Here is a 22646-nt window from a genome sequence, read left to right on the forward strand (position 1 = left end):
AAGCACAGCACACCACAGCTCACTCCCTGTCTGTCTGCCTTTCATACTAAATCCTCTACAGCTTCCAGTTGGGTGATAGGTAAAGCTTTATAAAACCAGTTTTCAGCTCTTATATCCGTTGTCCAGTGGTCTTTGGAATTTGGTGGTACTTAGAACCTATTCTAAGTACCTATTCTAATACTATAGAATTATTTATTATTCTATAGTATTAGAATAATTATTCTAATGTTTATTAGAATAATAATTCTAATAAATTAGAATTTATTTAATTTAATAAATTGTTTAATAAATAAATAATTTTTTTCTCAGTCTTTGGGGTATCAGACAAAATTAAGACAAAAACTAGTCTCATTCTAATAACCTATTAAAACTAGAACTAAAAACCACTAATGAGAAAGGGAAAAGACCTTTTTTTAAAAAAAAAGATGAAATGTCCTAAGACTCCAAAAGCTTTCAGAAGACAGCCATTTAAACCATCTAAAAGGTTAGGCAAACACTATTTTTTAACAATTGAATTATAGGAGCAGTAATATCTTTTTTGCTCAGCAATTTATTGCTAATGAGTCAGTTCAGATATTTACGCAGTATCAAAAGCTTATAACCCAATATTTTTATTATTCATGATTTCTTTCATGAAGATAAAAGTTGGTGCTATTTTTACTATCATAGAATTAAATTATTGGAAATTATATCCAGTGGCTATACTTTGGTCCTCAGCAATATCAAAGTAGGGTTTCTTAAAACTTCTTTTAAGTCATAAGTTTCCACAGTCAAATTTGATTGGTCAGCTATGTTTAAAGGGAGATTATTTTGACTCAGAGAATAATTTTCTAGCCAATGGTTTCTTTGACATATCCATTCAGAGGAAAGCTTTCAACAGCTGACCAAGATTTGAAAACAGCGGTTGTGGTTTTAATCCTAGAGTATCTTTTCATGGTAGTATTGCTCTCATTATTGATTATTTTCATTTCTCCTATCTAGAGTAAAAAAAAAAAACCTAGCTTAGTTTTATGAGAACAATTGAAATCTCATATCAATTAAATAAATGCTGGCTAGAAGATTAAAGTATTATGCTTCATGCTTCAATGTTGAAAAGTAGAATGTAAGGCAGCCAGATAACTTTAAATGTTAATGGACTTTACAGATGATATGTATTAAGCTAACTAACCTCTCTCCAGTTCGAGAATGAACTTCTAAAATGTGAGCTTTTCTTTTGGCCATCATTCTTAAATTTCATTTTGAGTCTGAATTCAGTAAGAAATTGGAGTTTTTCTTACTTTGTAAACAAGGACTAAAATCTATTCCAGTTATCTATTGTTGTATAAAGATAACCCCAAAGTTGAGTGTTTTAAACTCTGGCTATCATTGAATATTTTTCATGGTTTCTTTGAGTTGGAACTGTGAGAATGGCTCATAGTCTCTATTGTGGTTACAGCCAGGTGGGGCTGCAGCTGAATCAGCAAGCTGGAGCATCTGGGGTCTAGCTAGGCACCTCTCTCTTTATGCGGTCTCACTTCATGGCCTAGCTAGTTGGTACTTCTTCATAGCATGATAGCCTCAGAATCCTTACCCAGTGGCTCAGGACTCCAAAGGCTAGTGTCCCAAGAGGGAAATCCAGGGGGAACCTATACTGCCTATACTGACCTAGCCTTGGAAGCCATGCTGTATCATTTCTGTTGTTATCTGTTCATTGAGGAAATCACTAAGGCCCACCCAAGTTCAAGGGGAGAAGACATAGATTCCACTTTTTGATGAGAAAGTTAAGATTCTAGAAGAGGACGTAAGATCAGCAAGGTTGTTGTGGCCATTTTTGGAAAATACAATATGTCATGTCCCATTTCTCCAGCTACAACAATCAGTATCCCTCCCATATGCAAAGTACATTCATCCCCTCTCCCCAAATCTCCAAAGTCTCATGAATTAAGGGATCAAGCTCTGGCTTCATGTCCAGAATTGAGTTCGCTAAGCAAAAACAGGTGCGGTGGGGCTGCTCGCGTGCCGTTCCTCAGGTGCAGCTCCTCAAGTAACATGCCTCTCAATCTAAAGACTTGTGAGAAAAAAAAACAATTTATCTTCCCCCTACATATACACCCTACAGTATTGGTCAGCATAGTATAATGCAATAGATGCTTCCATTCAAAAAGAAGAGGACATCACTATGTGAGGAGAAAGCCAAAGAATGGAAGGATTACCACTCAGCCAGAACACTACCAACCCCAAAAGGAAGCCAGCCTTCTAGACTCTAAAATTACTTTAGCAGTTTCTGTATGGAGTGATGTTGACTTTCAGAGCTGCAAAACTTTAACTCTGAGCCTCAGGTGTCACACACATACCCAAAGTTGCAGGGCTGAGTTTGGCCTATTGAACCACACCAGGTGTGGGTAGACTGAAATGTGTGAAAGAGGGAAACAACCTGTTTTAGAAGCTGAAGAGCCATCTAGATCACTATACAGAATTCAGCCTCTGGTGAGTGCAGCCCTAAACTACAAGGATACCAGGCCTCAGAGAAGAAATGACACAAGAGTACAAAACAGATGAGTACATGAGTGAAGACCAGGAGATGTGCGGAAAGTGAGAGTGACACTGGTCTTGCTGCATCCAGAAAAAAGACCAGGTAGTTAATTACAAGCCCATCACCATCTGGGTGACTTGGGACAAGGTGATGAACATGGCAAGTGTCCTGGAGACTTGGAACCCCCCTGCCCACAGGTATAATAAGAGAACATCAAAGCATGCACAACATAATTTATATTCATGAACCAACCATCCCTGGCAATCATATCTTTGTAGGAGTACCAAGAGTATAGGAACAGTGATGTGGTGGTACCAGTGCAGAAAAATCAGCTTCTACTTCCTCAGAATAAGGAATATTGTGTCCCCTAGTTCAGGTGCTTTGCTCAGTACAAATGATTAAGACAAGAATTGCTGACAGGTTCATTATGAAAACTCTGGTCATAAACTGAGTGCTCCAGACCATTGGTCATCAAAATATACACCATATAAGCACCAATTCAAATGGCACCAAATATACTGGAGACTGCAAGTGTCAGAAACCAGAGCATTAACAGTTTCATATTTTGCCCATTTATTCATTAGGTGCTGACCACCACATATAAAGGCAGCATACAGAGCAGTGAACAGGAATGATTTGTTCCAGTCTTTCTGCATCCATTGGATGGCTTCATTCTCGTTGAACTGTTTTTCATATTCATAGTCTTATAAAGTCAATACTGGCATATTCACTGGGGCTGATCTTCAGAATCACTAGGTGTTCTAGTTTGCTAGCTGCCAGAATGCAACACACCAGAGACAGATTGGCTTTCAATAAAAGGGGATTTATTTAGCTTATGTATAGTTCTTCAGAGGAAAAGCAGCTAACTTTTGACTGAGATTCTTTCTTACCTGGGAAGGCACAAGGCGATCTCTGCTGGCCTCCTCTCTAGGCCTCTGGGTTCCAACAACTTTCCTGGGGGATTCCTTTCTTCATCTCCAAAGGCCTGGGCTGGGCTGGGCTGAGCTGAGCTGAGCTGAGCCGAGCCGAGCCGAGCCGAGCCGAGCCGAGCTGAGCTGAGCTGAGCTGAGCTGGGCTGGGCTGCGAGTACCGAGATGAGGTATGCTGAGCTGCTTGAGCTATGCTATGTTGAGTCTCTCATTTAAGCACCAGCCAATTAAATCAAACATCATTCACTGCAGCAGGCACGCCTCCTAGCCTACTGCAGATGTAATCAACAACAGATGAGGTTCATATGCTGTTGGTTTATGTCCAAAGCAATAAAACTAAGCACCTTCACCTAGCCAAGTTGACACCTGAATCTAACTACCACGCTAGGTGTTCTCCATTCAAAATAAAATAACCTGCAAAGCATGTGAAAAAAAAAAGGGTGGGGGGACAGGAAGCATCAGCAGTCATTGGTTCATGGCAGTTGTGAAATTCAGTCAGATACCTGTTGCCACATACTTGATTAGGGCTCTGACCTGCTACCCTAGAAATGATTCTCTACAGCTTTTGGCTGTGCCCTCTAGGCTATCAAGTCCTCCCTTTGAATTATGCTTTGCTTCATAAAATGTAGCACACTTCAGAGTAGTTCTCCCACCCTGCTTCTTGCCTATGGGAGTTTGTGGGTCCAAAATTCTCTTTTCATTTTTTTTTTTTTGTATGCTGTATGGTGGGGTCACATTTCCATGTGTGTATCCCATTATTTTAGCACCATTTGTTGAATTTTCTTTGTTTTTATTGGTTTCTTTTTTTGTTTGTTTTGGGAAGTGCATGGGCTGGAAATCAAACCCCGTTCTCCTGCATGGCTTGTGAGAATTCTCCCACTGAACTACCCTCGAACCCCCTCATTTCATTTTATAAAGTTTATATCCTTTTCAATCCCAGCTGATCTGTTTCTGCCAATACAGTTCTCCTAAAAACTCGTTGGGTTTCTTATAATTTTGATGTTCAGTGAATAGGAAAATAGCCAATATTTAAACAGAAAATTTCACAGAAAAAATGCAAATTGTTCTTCAACATTTGAAAAGAAGCGTCTTAACTTTGCTAAAAGTAAGAGAAATGGATACCAAAATTCACTAAGAGTATGCAGGGGACTTCTAGAATGCTGGCAATTGTCTGGTTTCTGATCAGTGTGCTGGTTACACAGGTGTGTCCAGTTTGTGAAAATCTACCAATCTGAACATGTGTGATTTGCATATTTTCTGAATGTATATTATCTTTCAGTAAGAAGTTAAAATGCAAGCTACACTGAGATGTAACAACTCGTTTATCAAATAAGCAAGTAACTCAAGTTTAGATTATATATCCCACAGAGAAAGTTGTGGGGAAACAGCCATTCTCATATGTTGCTGGTGAAAACACTGAGTAAAACCCACATAGAGGGGAATTTTACAATAGCTAGCAAAATTATATATTCCTTTATCCTTTGATCCAGTAGCCCCACTTCTAGGAATCTATCCCAAAGATACACTGGTAAAATTATGAAAGGACAAATATGCACAAGATATTTTCATTGTTGCACCGTTTGAAATAGCAAAGGGCCACAGACAACATAAAATCCATCAGAAGACTGTGATTGCTATTACTTTCACAGGAAGGATTGCTATGTAGCTTTGAAAGAAAGGAGAGTGATCTCTATACACTACTATGCAGTTTTCCCCACTTGTATATTCTAAAGTGAAACAGACAGACAAAAAAAAATGTGAGCTATGGAACTGTGTTAAGTAGAAAAAGGAAGAGAAACAATATATGAATTTATCTATGGTTTGAAAATAAAAAATGAAGGGTAAGTTAAATTAATAAAAATGGTTTGCCATGGGAGGAGGGAACAGGATAGAGGAAACAAGGATAAATCTTGTTTTATAGTCTTTACTTCAGAAACATGACAATGTTTTGCATCATTTAAAAAATCTGAAAGCACCTTTAAAATTGAACATGAACCAAAATGAATGTACTTAACTATATATCAAGTTCATGAAGTTTGGACTGAGGTTGAGTATGATAGCCCTAAAATTTGTTATCCTAATTGGGACACTTAAGGGGCAAAAGAAGTGCTATAGTACATTTTCAAGGACAAAGGGAATAAAATGGGACTGACCTCGGTCAATGGAACCTGTGATTTTCTTAGGTTGGATGTTATTAAGACATTATTCTTAATTCTGTTAGATGTAATAACATTAGTTATAGATGCACATTACAGTAACTCAAAGGGGACCTCTGGCATTCTCTTGATCCCCTTGAGTGAAGTGCACTATTTTTTCTTTATTTTCATAAGAATTGTATTTTTGCTTCTGCCACAGTGAAAGTCAATACTAATAAAACACATAAAAGAACATAAATTCATCCAAAATTCTATTAGTTGTGATCTAGATTTTATTACCATGCATACAATTGTGATCCGGTACAATGAAAAACCTACAGAATTTGATGGGAGAATGAATCCATGTTTTAAAGTAAACATTGAAATTTAGAAACAGATGTAGAAAAGCTTTTTTTTCTCTTCTTTAATCTAAAGAAACTCTTTTAATTTTTTCCCCTTTGTCACTTTACCTGTTTTAGAACTTTCTAAAACTTTTATTTTCCTTTTCCTGTGCAGTATTTCTGTTCCTATAGCTACTCTTCCCTCTTCTTTTTCCACCTCTTTTCTTGACCCCTCCCTTTTCTATCCCCTTTGTCCTTTCCTCCACTTTCTCTGCCTTTCTAAATATGTTTCAGATTATTTTTTGTTTCTAAGTAAAGTTCAGCACCATATGCCCTTAATTTGTAAGTGATTGAAATATTTTATATTTCTCCTATCAAAAATGTAATTACTTTCTTTGGATTTATGTCAAGTCCTTAACTGGTTTCTTTGTAAACACCTGAATATAGCTATTTGACCTTCATGGGAAAAACAAAAATCTCTGTCAAAGTGACAGACCATATATTTGGGCTTCTTTCTACAAGGTTTTTGGTTTCCTCTATATGTATTCTTGGAGATAGCTTAGAGTTTGTCTCTGACAGAAACATGAATATTTTCAGTAACCCATGCTATCCCCTCTCATAGGAGATTCTGCAGACCATATAATTTAGCACAGTATGATAAAATGTGATATTTAACAATTTTTTAAAAATTGACAGTATTTTGTAATAGGTACAAAAGAGGGGAATTTGGCTCAAAGGGCATAACTAGAGCTGTGCTTTAGGTGAATTCTTGAATAGTATGGTTGAACAATATTTACCAGATGAAGCAGCAGCAGCAGTTGATAATTTAGTTTGTGAGATCTTTTGATGGCAAACATAAAGTCACTCTGTAGTTTACATCTCATGCTTGGTCTTGTATGTTCATATGCATACCTATGTCTGAAGTTTTATATGAAACTTCGATTAACCATAGTCACTGTTCACTTAAAACAAATTTTTATTTTCAAGTAATGTCAAACTTACAGGACAGTTGCAAAATTAATATAAAATCCATACAGAGAATTCCAACAAACCCCGCCCCCCAAATACCAGGTCTACTAACTTCTTTTTTTAATTGAGATGTATTCACACTCTATATAATCATCCAAAGTATACAATCAGTGGCACACACAACCATCATATAGTTGTGTATTTATCACCACAATCAATTCCAGAACATTTTCATTACTTCAAAAAAAAATAAAAGATAATACCCAAAACATCCCACACCCCTTCTCGCTCCCTACTATTTACTTATTTATTTTGTCTTTATTTTCTTACTCATCTGCCCATACACCAGATAAAGGGAGTATCAGTCATGAGGTTTTCACAATCACACATTCATACCATAAAAGCTATATAGTTATACAATCAACATCATGAATCAAGGCTTCTAGATTACAGTTCAACAATTTAAGGTATTTCCTTCTAGCTCTTTGTATTAGTTAGGGTTCTCTAGAGAAACAGAATCAACAGGAAATACTCGCAAATATAAAGTTTATAAAAGTGTCTCAACGTAACCGTGGGAACACAGAGTCCAATATCCACAGGGCAGGCTGTGAAGTCAACAATTCTGATGGAGGGTTTGGACAAACTCCACAGAAGAGGCTCGCTGGCTGAAGCAGGAAGAAGAAACTGTTTCTTCTGAATCCTCCTTAAAAGGCTTCCAGTGCTTCTCCCCTCTCTTTCTCCGCCGGCCCGCCGCGCGGCGCCCACGCCCCGCAGCAGCCGAACCGCCCGCCCTCCTTCTCCCCTCTCTTTCCCCTCCTGCTCCGGTGGCTCTCCAACCACCACGGTGCCCTCTTCCCCGCCTTCACCGGCTCCTCCGCCACCAGCCTCGACAGCCTTGCCGCCCTCACCTTTCCTCCTCCAGAACAGCTACTGGGGGAGTGGAGACAATACAGAGCAGCTCCCGGAGCCACGAGGGAGATCAAAGGGACAGCGTACCCCATCCTGGAACGGCTGGGACAGCGTAACCCATCCTAGAACGGCTGACTATCTGGGAGAACCAGCTCCGGTGAGATCACCAAGGGGCACGGGCTTTCCTGGGTGGGACGGCAAGCAACCGGAGTCCTTCCCTTCCACCTTCCCAGGTCAGCTGGTAGAATTGGACAGGCGGTCCCCTTAGGCCGCAGCAGCTGGTGCCCCCACCACACGAGGCCCCCCCGGACAACTGAGATAGTTGGGTCGGAAATCCCCAGACTGCGGAGAACAGTGACTGGGGGATCCCTTCCAAACACGTGACTCCCCCGTCCAGCTGGGAACAGTGCACTTTCCCGGGCTGTGACAGCTGGCGCCCTCCCGCCACGCTTGGCGCCCCGGGCTGACTAGCTAATTCGGCCGGACGCTCTCCTGTGCTGCGGCGGCCGGCGACCCTCCCCGCATTCGGAACCCCAGGCCGGCTGGCATTCTTCCAAGACGCTTCGGCTGCCGAACCTCCCCTACAGCGAGAATTTTCCAGAGTTAAAGGACCCACAGCAACTTTCACTGGTGGAATCCATAGACAAACGTGTGCCACGAGCGCCACCTACTGGGCAGGATAAAAACAGAACCCAGAGATTGCACAGAAAAATCTTTCAACCTGTGGAGTCGAACACCCAGGGAAATCTGACTAAATGCCCAGACGCCAGCAGAAGATAACGGATCACGCTCAGAAAATTGAACATATGGCCCAGTCAAACGAAGAAACAAATAGTTCAAATGAGATACAGGAGTTGAAACAACTAATGCTGAATATACGAACAGAAATGGAAAACCTCTTCAAAAACGAAATCGATAAATTGAGGGAGGACATGAAGAAGACATGGGCTGAACATAAAGAAGAAATAGAAAAACTGAAAAAACAAATCACAGAACTTATGGAAGTGAAAGATAAAGTAGAAAAGATGGAAAAAACAATGGATACCTACAATGACAGATTTAAAGAGACAGAAGATAGAATTAGTGATTTGGAGGATGAAACATCTGAATTCCAAAAAGAAACAGAAACTATCCGGAAAAGAATGGAAAAATTTGAACAAGGTATCAGGGAACTCAAGGACAATGTGAACCGTACAAATATACGTGTAGTGGGTGTCCCAGAAGGAGAAGAGAAGGGAAAAGGAGGAGAAAAACTAATGGAAGAAATTATCACTGAAAATTTCCCAACTCTTATGAAAGACCTAAAATTACAGATCCAAGAAGTGCAGCGCACCCCAAAGAGATTAGACGCAAATAGGCGTTCCCCAAGACACTTACTAGTTAGAATGTCAGAGGTCAAAGAGAAAGAGAGGATCTTGAAAGCAGCGAGAGAAAAACAATCTGTCACATACAAGGGAAGCCCAATAAGACTATGTGTAGATTTCTCAGCAGAAACCATGGAAGCTAGAAGACAGTGGGATGATATATTTAAGTTACTAAAAGAGAAAAACTGCCAGCCAAGACTCCTATATCCAGCAAAATTGTCCTTCAAAAATGAGGGAGAAATTAAAACATTCTCAGACAAAAAGTCACTGAGAGAATTTGTGACCAAGAGACCAGCTCTGCAAGAAATACTAAAGGAAGCACTAGAGGCAGATACAAAAAGACAGAAGAGAGAGGCATGGAGAAAAGTGTAGAAAGAAGGAAAGTCAGATATGACATATATAATACAAAAGGCAAAATGGTAGAGGAAAATATTATCCAAACAGTAATAACTCTAAATGTTAATGGACTGAATTCCCCAATCAAAAGACATAGATTGGCAGAATGGATTAAAAAACAGGATCCTTCTATATGCTGTCTACAGGAAACACATCTTAGACCCAAAGATAAATATAGGTTGAAAGTGAAAGGTTGGGAAAAGATATTTCATGCAAATAACAACCAGAAAAGAGCAGGAGTGGCTATACTAATATCCAACAAATTAGACTTCAAATGTAAAACAGTTAAAAGAGACAAAGAAGGACACTATATACTATTAAAAGGAACAATTAAGCAAGAAGACATAACAATCATAAATATTTACGCACCGAACCAGAATGCCCCAAAATACGTGAGGAATACACTGCAAACACTGAAAAGGGAAATAGACACATATACCATAATAGTTGGAGACTTCAATTCACCACTCTCATCAATGGACAGAACATCTAGACAGAGGATCAATAAAGAAATAGAGAACCTGAATATTACTATAAATGAGCTTGACTTAACAGACATTTATAGGACATTACATCCCACAACAGCAGGATACACCTTTTTTTCAAGTGCTCATGGATCATTCTCAAAGATAGACCATATGCTGGGTCACAAAGCAAGTCTTAACAAATTTAAAAAGATTGAAATCATACACAACACTTTCTCGGATCATAAAGGAATGAAGTTGGAAATCAATAATAGGCGGAGTGCCAGAAAATTCATAAATACATGGAGGCTCAACAACACACTCTTAAACAACAAGTGGGTCAAAGAAGAAATTGCAAGAGAAATTAGTAAATACCTCGAGGCAAATGAAAATGAAGACACAACATATCAAAACTTATGGGACGCAGCAAAGGCAGTGCTAAGAGGGAAATTTATTGCCCTAAATGCCTATATCAGAAAAGAAGAAAAGGCAAAAATGCAGGAATTAACTGTCCACTTGGAAGAACTGGAGAAAGAACAGCAAACTAATCCCAAAGCAAGCAAAAGGAAAGAAATAACAAAGATTAGAGCAGAAATAAATGAAATTGAAAACATGAAAACAATAGAGAAAATCAATAAGACCAGAAGTTGGTTCTATGAGAAAATCAGCAAGATTGATGGGCCCTTAGCAAGATTGACAAAAAGAAGAAGAGAGAGGATGCAAATAAATAAGATTAGAAAAGGAAGAGGAGACATAACTACTGACCTCACAGAAATAAAGGAGGTAATAACAGGATACTATGAACAACTTTACGCTAATAAATATAACAATTTAGATGAAATGGACAGGTTCCTGGAAAGACATGAACAACCAACTTTGACTCAAGAAGAAATAGACGACCTCAACAAACCAATCACAAGTAAAGAGATTGAATTAGTTATTCAAAAGCTCCCTAAAAAGAAAAGTCCAGGACCAGACGGCTTCACATGTGAATTCTATCAAACATTCCAGAAAGAATTAGTACCTACTCTCCTCAAACTGTTCAACATAATCGAAGTGGAGGGAAAACTACCTAATTCATTCTATGAAGCCAACATCACCCTCATACCAAAACCAGGCAAAGATATTACAAAAAAAGAAAACTATAGACCAATCTCTCTAATGAATACAGATGCAAAAATCCTCAATAAAATTCTAGCAAATCGTATCCAACAACACATTAAAAGAATTATACATCATGACCAAGTAGGATTCATCCCAGGTATGCAAGGATGGTTCAACATAAGAAAATCAATTAATGTAATACACCATATCAACAAATCAAAGCAGAAAAATCACATGATCATCTCAATTGATGCAGAGAAGGCATTTGACAAGATTCAACATCCTTTCCTGCTGAAAACACTTCAAAAGATAGGAATACAAGGGAACTTCCTTAAAATGATAGAGGGAATATATGAAAAACCCACAGCTAATATCATCCTCAATGGGGAAAAATTGAAAACTTTCCCCCTAAGATCAGGAACAAGACAAGGATGTCCACTATCACCACTATTATTCAACATTGTGTTGGAAGTTCTAGCCAGAGCAATTAGGCAAGAAAAAGAAATACAAGGCATCAAAATTGGAAAGGAAGAAGTAAAACTATCACTGTTTGCAGACGATATGATACTATACGTAGAAAACCCAGAAAAATCCACAATAAAATTACTAGAGCTAATAAATGAGTACAGCAAAGTAGCAGGCTACAAGATCAACATTCAAAAATCTGTAGCTTTTCTATACACTAGTAATGAACAAGCTGAGGTGGAAATCAAGAAACGAATCCCATTTACAATCGCAACTAAAAGAATAAAATACTTAGGAATAAATTTAACCAAAGAGACAAAAAAACTATATAAAGAAAACTACAAAAAACTGCTGAAAGAAATCACAGAAGACCTAAATAGATGGAAGGGCATACCGTGTTCATGGATTGGAAGACTAAATATAATTAAGATGTCAATCCTACCTAAACTCATCTACAGATTCAATGCAATACCAATCAAAATCCCAACAACTTATTTTTCAGAATTAGAAAAACCAATAAGCAAATTTATCTGGAAGGGCAGGGTGCCCCGAATTGCTAAAAACATCTTGAGGAAAAAAAACGAAGCTGGAGGTCTAGCGATGCTGGACTTTAAGGCATATTATGAAGCCACAGTGGTCAAAACAGCATGGTATTGGCATAAAGATAGATATATCGACCAATGGAATCGAATAGAGTGCTCAGATATAGACCCTCTCATCTATGGACATTTGATCTTTGATAAGGCAGTCAAGCCAACTCACCTGGGACAGAACAGTCTCTTCAATAAATGGTGCCTAGAGAACTGGATATCCATAAGTAAAAGAATGAAAGAAGACCCGTATCTCACACCTTATACAAAAATTAACTCAAAATGGATCAAAGATCTAAACATTAGGTCTAAGACCATAAAACAGTTAAGAGGAAAATGTAGGGAGATATCTTACGAATCTTACAACTGGAGGCGGTTTTATGGACCTTAAACCTAAAGCAAGAGCACTGAAGAAAGAAAGAAATAAATGGGAGCTCCTCAAAATTAAACACTTTTGTGCATCAAAGAACTTCATCAAGAAAGTAGAAAGACAGCCTACACAATGGGAGACAATATTTGGAAACGACATATCAGATAAAGGTCTAGTATCCAGAATTTATAAAGAGATTGTTCAACTCAACAACAAAAAGACAGCCAACCCAATTACAAAATGGGAAAAAGACTTGAACAGACACCTACCAGAAGAAGAAATACGGATGGCCAAGAGGCACATGAAGAGATGCTCAATGTCCCTGGCCATTAGAGAAATACAAATCAAAACCACAATGAGATATCATCTCACACCCACCAGAATGGCCATTATCAACAAAACAGAAAATGACAAGTGCTGGAGAGGATGCGGAGAAAGAGGCACACTTATCCACTGTTGGTGGGAATGTCAAAGGGTGCAACCACTGTGGAAGGCAGTTTGGCGGTTCCTCAAAAAGCTGAATATAGAATTGCCATACGACCCAGCAATACCATTGCTAGGTATCTACTCAAAGGACTTAAGGGCAAAGACACAAACGGACATTTGCACACCAATGTTTATAGCAGCGTTATTTACAATTGCAAAGAGATGGAAACAGCCAAAATCTCCATCAACAGAAGAGTGGCTAAACAAACTGTGGTATATACATACGATGGAATATTATGCAGCTTTAAGACAAGATAAACTTATGAACCATGTAATAACATGGATGGACCTAGAGAATATTATGCTGAGTGAATCCAGCCAAAAACTAAAGGACAAATACTGTATGGTCCCACTGATGTGAACGGACATTCGAGAATAAACTTGAAATATGTCATTGGTAACAGAGTTCAGCAGGAGTTAGAAACAGGGTAAGACAATGGGTAATTGAAGCTGAAGGGATACAGACTGTGCAACAGGACTGGATACAAAAACTCAAAAATGGACAGCACAATAATACCTAATTGTAAAGTAATCATGTTAAAACACTGAATGAAGCTGCATCTGAGCTATAGGGTTTTTTTTGTTTTTGTTTGCTTGTTTGTTTGTTTGTTGTTGTTGTTTTTTATTATTATTACTACTTTTATTTCTTTTCTTTATATTAACATTTTATATCTTTTTCTGTCGTGTTGCTAGTTCCTCTAAACCGATGCAAATGTACTAAGAAACAATGATCATGCATCTATGTGATGATGTTAAGAATTACTGAGTGCATATGTAGAACGGTATGATTTCTAAATGTTGTGTTAATTTCTTTTTTTTTTCTTTCCGTTAATAAAAAAATAATAAAAAATAAAAAAGGCTTCCAGTGATTAGATTAAGCATCACTCATTGCAGAAGACACGCCCCCTGGCTGATTACAAATGGAATCAGCTGTGGATGCAGCTGGACGTGCTCATGAATTAATTCTATGAAATGTCCTCATAGCAACAGACAGGCCAGCACTTGCCCAACCAGACAAACAGGTACTACTACTTGGCCAAGTTGATAAATGAACCTGACCATGACACTCTTCTAATACACTAAAAACTAAAAAAGGAATATCTATATAATGCATAAGAATAACCTCCAGAATGATCTCTCAGCTCAACTTGAAATCTCTTACCCACTAAAACTTTATTTTGTTTCATTTTTCTTCTCCCTTTTGTCAAGAAGGCTTTCTCCATCCCACCATGCCAGGGCCAGGCTCATGCCTGGGAGTCATTCCCCACATTGACAGGGAGATTTACACCCCCAGGGAATCATGTCCGATGTAGGGAATAGGGTAATGAGTTTATTTGCAGAGCTGGTTTAGAGAGAGAGACCATAGTCTGAGCACAGAAGAGATTCTGTGGGGTGACACTTAGGCAAAATTATAAATAGGCTTAGCTTCTCCTTTGCAGGAATAAGTTTCATAAGGGTAAGCCCCAAGATTGAGGGCTTGGCTTCTTAAATTGAGTCCCTAATGCTTGAGAAACTATCAGGAATTCCCCAGGTGGGGAAGTTTAGTATTTCCACATTTTTTCCTGTCTCTCAAGGGGACTTTGCAAATACCTCATTTTTGTCCCAATTACTCTGTGACATATTGGGGTATTCTATTAACCTGTACAAAATGAAGTTCCCGTGTAATGTTGTTGGAATAAACTGACCACACAGGTTAAATTAGATAGTGTGCTACAGAAAATATAGGTTTTGTACCAAATAAGCATCTCTTCCTTTGGTCTCACACAGAAGTTGAAGTTTTAAAATATAGTCAATATCATCCTATACCCTATATTCTGATTTACCTTAATCCTAACCAGATTAGCTTCATTCATATCTCTAATTGAAATCTGATCTATTTTTCAAACTCTTTAATAGTTGCTGGTACCAGGTAATACACAAAGAGCTCAGCATCTCAGAATTTAGAAATAACAGTTAAAGTCCAGGAATAGATGCAACTGCTGTAAGAGCTTACAGTCTAGCAACCTTTACAATAAGCCTTATTGAACATTCTGCACACCTAAATTGTTGAATCTCTGCCCATGTTCTATCCCCTGATAACCAATGCTCTCAAATTCAATTATCAGGGTTTGCACATTATAATTAGTCCATATTGGTGAGGCCTTACAATGTTTGTCTTTTTATTTCTGTCTTATTTCACTCAACATATTGTCCTTAAGGTTCATTGACCTGGTTGCATGCCTCACAACTTCATTCCTTTTGCAGCCACTCAATATTCCATTGTATGTATACACCATAGTTTGCCCTTCTGTTAATCAGTTCATGTACCCTTAGTCCACCTCCATCCATTGCAAATTGTGAGTACTGCCACCATAAACACCAGTGTGCAAATGTCCATTCGTGTCCCTGATTTCAGTTCTTCCAAGTATGTACCTAATAACAGGGTTGCAGGATCACACGACAACTTTACTTAGCCTCCTGTCCTCCAGAGAGGCTGCACCGTTCTACTTCCCTATCAACTGTGAATAGGTACATCTCTCTCCCTCCAGATTTTCTCCAGCATTTATATCTTTCTGTTTATTTTTTGAACAGTTTTGTTTACACACCATACAATCCATCCTAGGTAAGTAATTAGTGGTTCCCAGCATAATCACGTAGTTATACAATTATCACCACAATCTGTATGAGAGCATTTCCATTTCTTCTGCAAAGAAGAGGAAGAAAAAAAAAGAATATACAAAATAAAAAGGAGAAACAACATCAAGAATCCCATACCCCCCCTCATATCCCCTTTGTATTGACATTTAGCTTTGATATATTGCCTTTGTTGCAATTAATGGAAGCGTATTATAATGTTACTATTAACTTTTGACCCTAGTTCGCATTGATTGTATTTTTCCATATACCATCTCATTTTAAACACCTTGCAATGTTGACATTCGTTTACCTTCATGTAAAAACTTTCTTATATTTGTACATTTAATCTCCATCATTGCTACTGACTTTGAATATTTGCTGTATCTTTCTTTCTTTCTCCCTCCTTCTGAATATTTGCTGTATCTTTCTTTCTTTCTCCCTCCTTCCCTCCCTCCCCTTTTTCTCCCTCCCTTTCATCTGTCTATCTATCTATCTATCTCTAAACTTTGAGAATAGGGTGTATTTATCACACTTCTTAAACACTTAATGCTGCCATGCACATTTCCTATGAACAAGGGTACTCAACTTATGCAAACACCTTAAGCACAGTTATCAAGTCAAGAAATTTAACATGATTTAAAACTTACAGCCTATATTCCAATTTTTTCTTATTTCCCAATAGCATCCTTTTGGGAATTTTCTTCTCCTTTATTAGATCCAGTCCAGAATCATACATTCCATTTGGTTGTTATAGTCTCTTTAGTAGTCTCTCTCTCTTTTTAAATTTTAGAACCTGCCCACTTTTTTTTTTTTGGTGTGCTGTATGGCAGGCATCACATTTCGTTCCTTTACCATGTGAGTACCCCCTTATTGCAGCACCATTTGTTGGATTTTTTGTTTGTTTGTTTGCTTATTTGTTTGGGAAGTGCATGGGCCAGGAATCGAACCCAGATCTCCTGCATGGCAGATGAAAATTCTACCAGTCAACTACCCTTGCACTCCCCCTGTCCACTTTTAAACAAGGGGTTTAATATTTTAAAAGATTGAATTTTCAAAATTCTTTTCTGAAAAAATTCTGCAGACTTCTTTAAGCACAAAGTACAGGTCTGCTGTTAGAGCGGAAATCAATATTTGTTTATCACTCTTGAAACAATAATAATAGCAGCTATCATTGTATAGCACTTTCTCATGAGCGCTTTTCAAAGGGTTTAACTTATTTATTAATTATGTCCTCTCTACAACTATCTTATGAGGTAGAAACTTTTAATAATATTGGTGATAAAAATAAATTTTCCTGTCTAATTTCAAGAGAAATAAATTTGCCTTAATAGACTGATGTATATGGTGGGTATGTTCAATGGATACTTTTGATAGTGGGAAAATAATAAAAAAGATATAACAAAGGGTTTAAATTTTTCTTTAAACAACTATTTTAAATAGCTTCCATGTAACTTGTGTAAAAATGCTTTGGGGCTGTGGTTTGATCTTAATATGTTCAGAAAAAAAAGAATTTGACTCATTTAAGACCAAAATTTGCAAGTTTCAGCAAAGAAATTACTTGATGCAGCATATAAATTAAAAATAAGGAAGGAAGGCTTCCCAAGGAAGTAGTTTTTTCTTTTTTGGTTGCACGGTCCGGGAATTGAACCCAGATTTCCTGCATCAAAGGCTAGCACTGTAACCACTGAACTACCCGTGCACCCTAAGGAAGTGGTTCTTTATTGCCAGAGCAACTCTTTCTTGAGAAAAAAGGCAGACACGGGAAAACATAGCATATGTCATGAGTTGTTTTTTTTTTTTATCTTTCTCTTTTCCTGCTAGCTCATAAGGAAGTGGGCACTCAGAGTCTTGGAGCTGAGAAGACGATTCAGGGAATTTAGACTCATAGGATAATTCAGAGATAAATACAGTAAAGTCCTAGTAATTAGACTATTAGACTAAGGAGGTAATTAAAGGCTTCTAACAGCTAAAGCAATATGGTTTCTTGTCATGTGAGATAATTCTGAAATTCTGAAGTGATGTAGTGATGTAAGAACTGCAGAGTATATATATATATGCCTTAGGAAGTTTCTGATCTTAGGAAAAGGCTCAGGATGTCTTTTCTTAAAGTAAAAAGTGTTAAACTTGAATTCTAGTTCAGCCACTATCAAACTATACCTGGGTGTTTGTTTCTTTAAATCTTACTCTGTGTGGGCTTATATCAGTCATGCAAAAGTTACTACGTTTTTCCTCTCTTAATATATTCTTAGAAAAGAATAATTGGCTGAATTGCAGCTACGTGTATTACTTCTTAGCAATTCTTGCCTGGAAAGCATGCCCAGTCCACCTGTTTATCCAGAACTCAAAGCCTCACTTTTTACCTGTGGGCAACTTCTCTGTTGAAAACACAGTCAGTCTTTTAGGCTACTATTTCTATATTGAAATCTTTTGCGATAGCACACATTATAGGCTTAATATTTTAGAAAGGATTGCTGCACATGTTGGGGCAGTGACAATATGATAAGGTGAACATTTTCCCATTTCTCATAAGGCTCAAGTTTCTTACTGTTTCCTGAGTTTCCAGGAATCAGCCAGACTGGAGTGTGTTTTATCTAGTGCTCTGCTGAGATTTGTTTATTTCCTTCAGCTCTCAATTTAGTTTGTCCTCCTTTTCCTCCTGCCTTGGCAGAAGCTGAAAGAGCCTCAGCAAGAAGAACACAGGTGCTGCCGAGGTAGAACGCTGCCGCCCCTTTCTGAGCCAGGCGATCAGGTCAGGGACACCTGAGGGAGGTTGTGACATGGTTTCTTAAGAGCTGAACATGGTTTCTCAAGAGCTGAATAAAGTCCTAGAATGAAAGTCATCAGCACCTTTCCTTGGACAATGCTACTTTTGCCCCCTATGAAAGAAACTGCGATAACTGTGACCCCCGTTCAGATAGAAGGTTCCAATCAAGTATATTTTTTCTTTCAGACAAAAGCTATACCCAATGAATGTTACTCCTGCCCCTACCCATGCTTCAATTCCTTTCTCCTCATTTGAAGGTGCTCTTTTACCAGAAAATGTACTGTTGGGGTGGGGGGTGGAGCCTTTAAATAAGGAGGAGTCATTTTTTTCTTTTCTAAGCTTCAGTCCCTAGAGACCAATTCCCATAACATCTCTTGAGCTGTCAGTGTAATCTCAGTTTACTTCTTTTCCCATCTCTATTAGCTCTGTATGCTTTCAGCAGGGATCCTGGCTTCCAAAGATATTCAGTGAAAGAAGCTTTGAGGCATCTTCACACCTTGATTTCCCTCTTGTCCTCTTCCAAACTTACCATATGTTCACCCATCCTTTCTTTCCTCCCACCTATCTTAGAGGAAAGGTGTTTTTGTTTCTTGGCTGCTAAATCAAATACCATGCAATAGCTTGGCTTAAACAACAGGAATTTATTGGCTCATGGCTTTGAGGCTAGGAGAAGTCTAAAATCAAGATGTCACCAAGGTGGTGCCTTGTTCCAGAAGACTGTGGTGTCCTGGGGCTGGCTAATGGATATCCTCAGTCTTTGGCTTTTCCTTCACATGGCAGTGGGCATTGCAGCCTCTCTTGGCTTCTGCTTTCTCTTCCAGGTTCCTTTGACCTCCAGATTCTTGCTGCTCCTTTTGGCTTTCTCTTTCTTGGTCTGAATTTTATTCTGTTTATAAAGGACTCCAGTAATCAGGTTAAGACCATCCTGAGTCAGTTGGACCACACCCTACTGAAGTAACCTCATCAAAAGGTCCTATTTATAATTGGTTCATACCCACAGGTAGCGCCACACCAGCAGAGAAAGAGTCTTTCATTTCTGTTCAAAGCCTTTTTTATTTTTTCATCTTTGCTGGTGATCTTTATCCTTTCCCACTTTCCCTGGGGACTTAGTTCATTAATTTTTCTACTCTAGCTCTTTTCTGTATTTATTCCTTTCTCCCTTTCTATAAACATGCACAAGCCTTGTTACAAAAACTTCTCTAATGTCACATTCTTCATCAAGTTACTTCTCTTTACCTTTCTCTACCAAACTCTTGAAAGAGTTGTTCATCAGTCACTGCTTTCTTCTCTTTCATTTGCTTCTCCATCCCTTGAAACCTGGTGTTCTAGTTTGCTAGCTGCTGGAATGCAATATACCAGAAACAGAATGGCTTTTAAAAAGGAGAATTTAATAAGTTACTAGTTTACAATTTTAAGGCCAAGAAAATGTCCCAGTTAAAACAAGTCTATAGAAATGTCCAATCTAAGGCCTCCAACACAAGATACCTTGGTTCAAGAAGGCCGATGAAGTTCAGGGTTTCTCTCTCAAGTAGAAGGGGGCACATGGTGAACACAGTTTCTCTCTCATCTGGAAAGGCACATGGTGACCATGGTCAGGGTTCCTCTCTCATCTGGAAGGGCATATGGTGAACACGGCATCATCTGCTAGCTTCCTCTCCTGGCTTCTGGTTTCATGAAGCTCCCCGGGAGGCATTTTCCTTGTTCATCTCCAAAGGTCGCTGGCTGGTGGACTCTGCTTCTCATGGCTATGTCATTCTGCTCTGCTCTCTCAGATTCACTTTTATTCTGCAAAATGTTTCCTCTTTTATAGGACTCCAGAAACGTATCAAGACCCACTCAAATGGGTGGAGATGTCATTACCTAATCCTGTGTAACAACCATTCTTGATTAAATCACATCTCCAGGGAGATGATCCGATTATAGTTTGAAGCATACAGTATTGAATAGGGATTATTCTGCCTTTATGAAACGGGATTTTGATTAAAACATGGCTTTTCAAGGGGACATAAATCCTTTTAAACTAGCGCACCTGGTTTCCATCCTCACTACTCAACTGACATTGTTATAGCAAAGGTCATCCATGATCACCTAGCTGCCAAATCCAGTATACCAGAGTGGGCATCTCACTGGACTTCAGTGAGCCTCCTGTTCTGGAACTCTTCTCCAAATCTCTTCTCTTTCTTGTCTTCCCTCCCTTCCAAGGTTCACCCCTTAAATATCACCTAGTTCTTTACTGGGTTTGATTTTTATTGGTGCTCAGGAGATGGATTTGACAGTAGCTCCTACCTTGTTCTCACTTATGATACTTCTAGGCACGGTCCTCTATTGTTTTCCCCTCCTTTCTAGAGCATTATATCCCTGTAGAACTTAGATGCTTTAAAATATCTGAAGTAGTCAAGCTTGTTCCCCTTCTTGCCTTGCCCTAATAAAGTAAGAAAGTTAATTCTTGTGACAGGAGGCCTTGCTCATTCTCTTTCTTGTGTGCTGGCTATTGAAATGGATCAGAACAAAAGAGGGTTTTCATGAGGCTGTGTGAAAACTTGGAGCAGTTCTTGCTGCTGGGCGGTTTAGATAACTAAAACTGAGATTTGAGCTCCATTGCATTACATTGATTCTGTGTGGCTCTGTGTGTCCAGTTTTTTTTAATAGAGGACATTCCAGCATATTCCTCTTTAGTGAAGAGTCATTGTATAAAATATCTTTGAGGCACAAGTACCATATTTTTTATTTACAACCTGTGGCACTTATTTCAAGGTAAACAATACCTCTTTACCATATCACTGAGAAATGTCCAGGAAATTGCCCAGTGCAGCCTTCCTGTAGTCTCTGAGTGTATTCCTCTAAAGGCCTTCTCCAAAGTCAAAAGATTCATTCATGCTGTAGATTTATGTGGGATTTAAATAGCTACCCCTCCCCCCATTTCAATAAAGTCTTTCTCTTCTTTCATTTCTTTTTTCTTCTTTTATTTTTCTCCAAACCCCTCTTCCCTTTTTTCCTCCTTGCTCATGGGTCTGTTTTACTGGAAACCACTAATAACCCCAAGGAAAAATTGCACTTTCAACTTTTTTCCAAAGAACCAAATTCAGTGCAAATAAATACCAAAAGGGAAAAACTTCTTGAGAAGCAGCAAAGAACCCTGAAATAGGATGCAAGACTTGGGTACATCTCAAGACACTGAGGGGGAAGGAATGCAGAAAACTGTCAAGAAAGTGCTAGTAATGCCGAAAGCCCTGTCAATCCTCATGATATCTGGAGAGAGGAAACCTAACTAACCTGTTGAGGAACTGAGGATATTAGAGTTTTAAAATTGATTTAATATTGCACCGATCCCATGTCTTAGTAAAGTTTATTTCCATTGTGAGTTTGGCCACGTTGTACCCACTCTCGCTACCTTTCATGGATCCCTCGCAGGGGTGGCCTTGGCTATGAACATTTTCCGGCTGACTGGGGTCCTGTCCCATTTGGGCCATCATCATCCTGCTGCTGAAGATCTGGAAGACATGCTCCTGCATGACATCTGCTATTGCTGAGGTCTCCTGCGGGCTCATGTAATCCCTCACTCCATGTCATCAGGTTTTCTGGTGGTTTGCACTGGTCTTCACAACTGATTACTTGGATCTTTTTACTTCATTTATTTCATGATATAATGCATCTATAAAACTTATCTACATTTACTGCTCCTGTACCACCCTGTACCTGGTCTACACGAAATTTAGGGCAACCCATGATAGCAATCACAGTACCATGCAAGTGGAGTTCCAGGTGGTCCCTGTGGAGGCCTCTCGTTTCTGATCAGTCAGGATTTCTCTCTGGAGGGAAAATCCTTCCCCCTCAGTATCTTGAGATGTACCCAAGTCTTGCATCCTATTACAGGGTCCTTTGCTGCTTCTCAGGATCTTGGTGGACCACCAAGGTCTGTGGTCCTTCTCAGCTGCCTTGAATTGGTGACTATCCTCTCATAGCTCTTTAGGATCAGCAAGAGGGCAAGGCAGAGACCGTCCCCACCCACTACCTGTTCTTCCTGGGCCTCTATGGGACTTTGTACCTCCTCAGCAGGATTAGGGCTTCTGCTTTGAGGGTTTCTTTGACCACACTGCTGTGTTGGCTGGCATAGTCCAGACCATTCTATGCCGCGACTTCTTCTATTTGTACATCACAAAAATATTCAAGGGAAGGAAGCTCAGTTTACTAGCATAAGTGCCAAAGACTGTCATGGGCCCTGTCCTTCAGAG

The 22646-nt window shown here is 38.9% G+C and overlaps 1 protein-coding gene and 1 pseudogene across 2 annotated transcripts in view; one reads left to right on the forward strand and one right to left on the reverse strand.

The window, feature by feature from the left end:
• PSD3 (pleckstrin and Sec7 domain containing 3) overlaps positions 1-22646 on the forward strand; it is a 661802-nt gene that overhangs the window by 16962 nt on the left and 622194 nt on the right. The gene's annotated exons all lie outside the window — the stretch shown is intronic.
• On the reverse strand, positions 2438-21962 carry LOC143675507 (very long chain fatty acid elongase 6 pseudogene; annotated as a pseudogene).

Source organism: Tamandua tetradactyla, chromosome 3, assembly GCF_023851605.1.
Source record: "Tamandua tetradactyla isolate mTamTet1 chromosome 3, mTamTet1.pri, whole genome shotgun sequence".
NCBI lineage: Eukaryota > Metazoa > Chordata > Mammalia > Pilosa > Myrmecophagidae > Tamandua > Tamandua tetradactyla.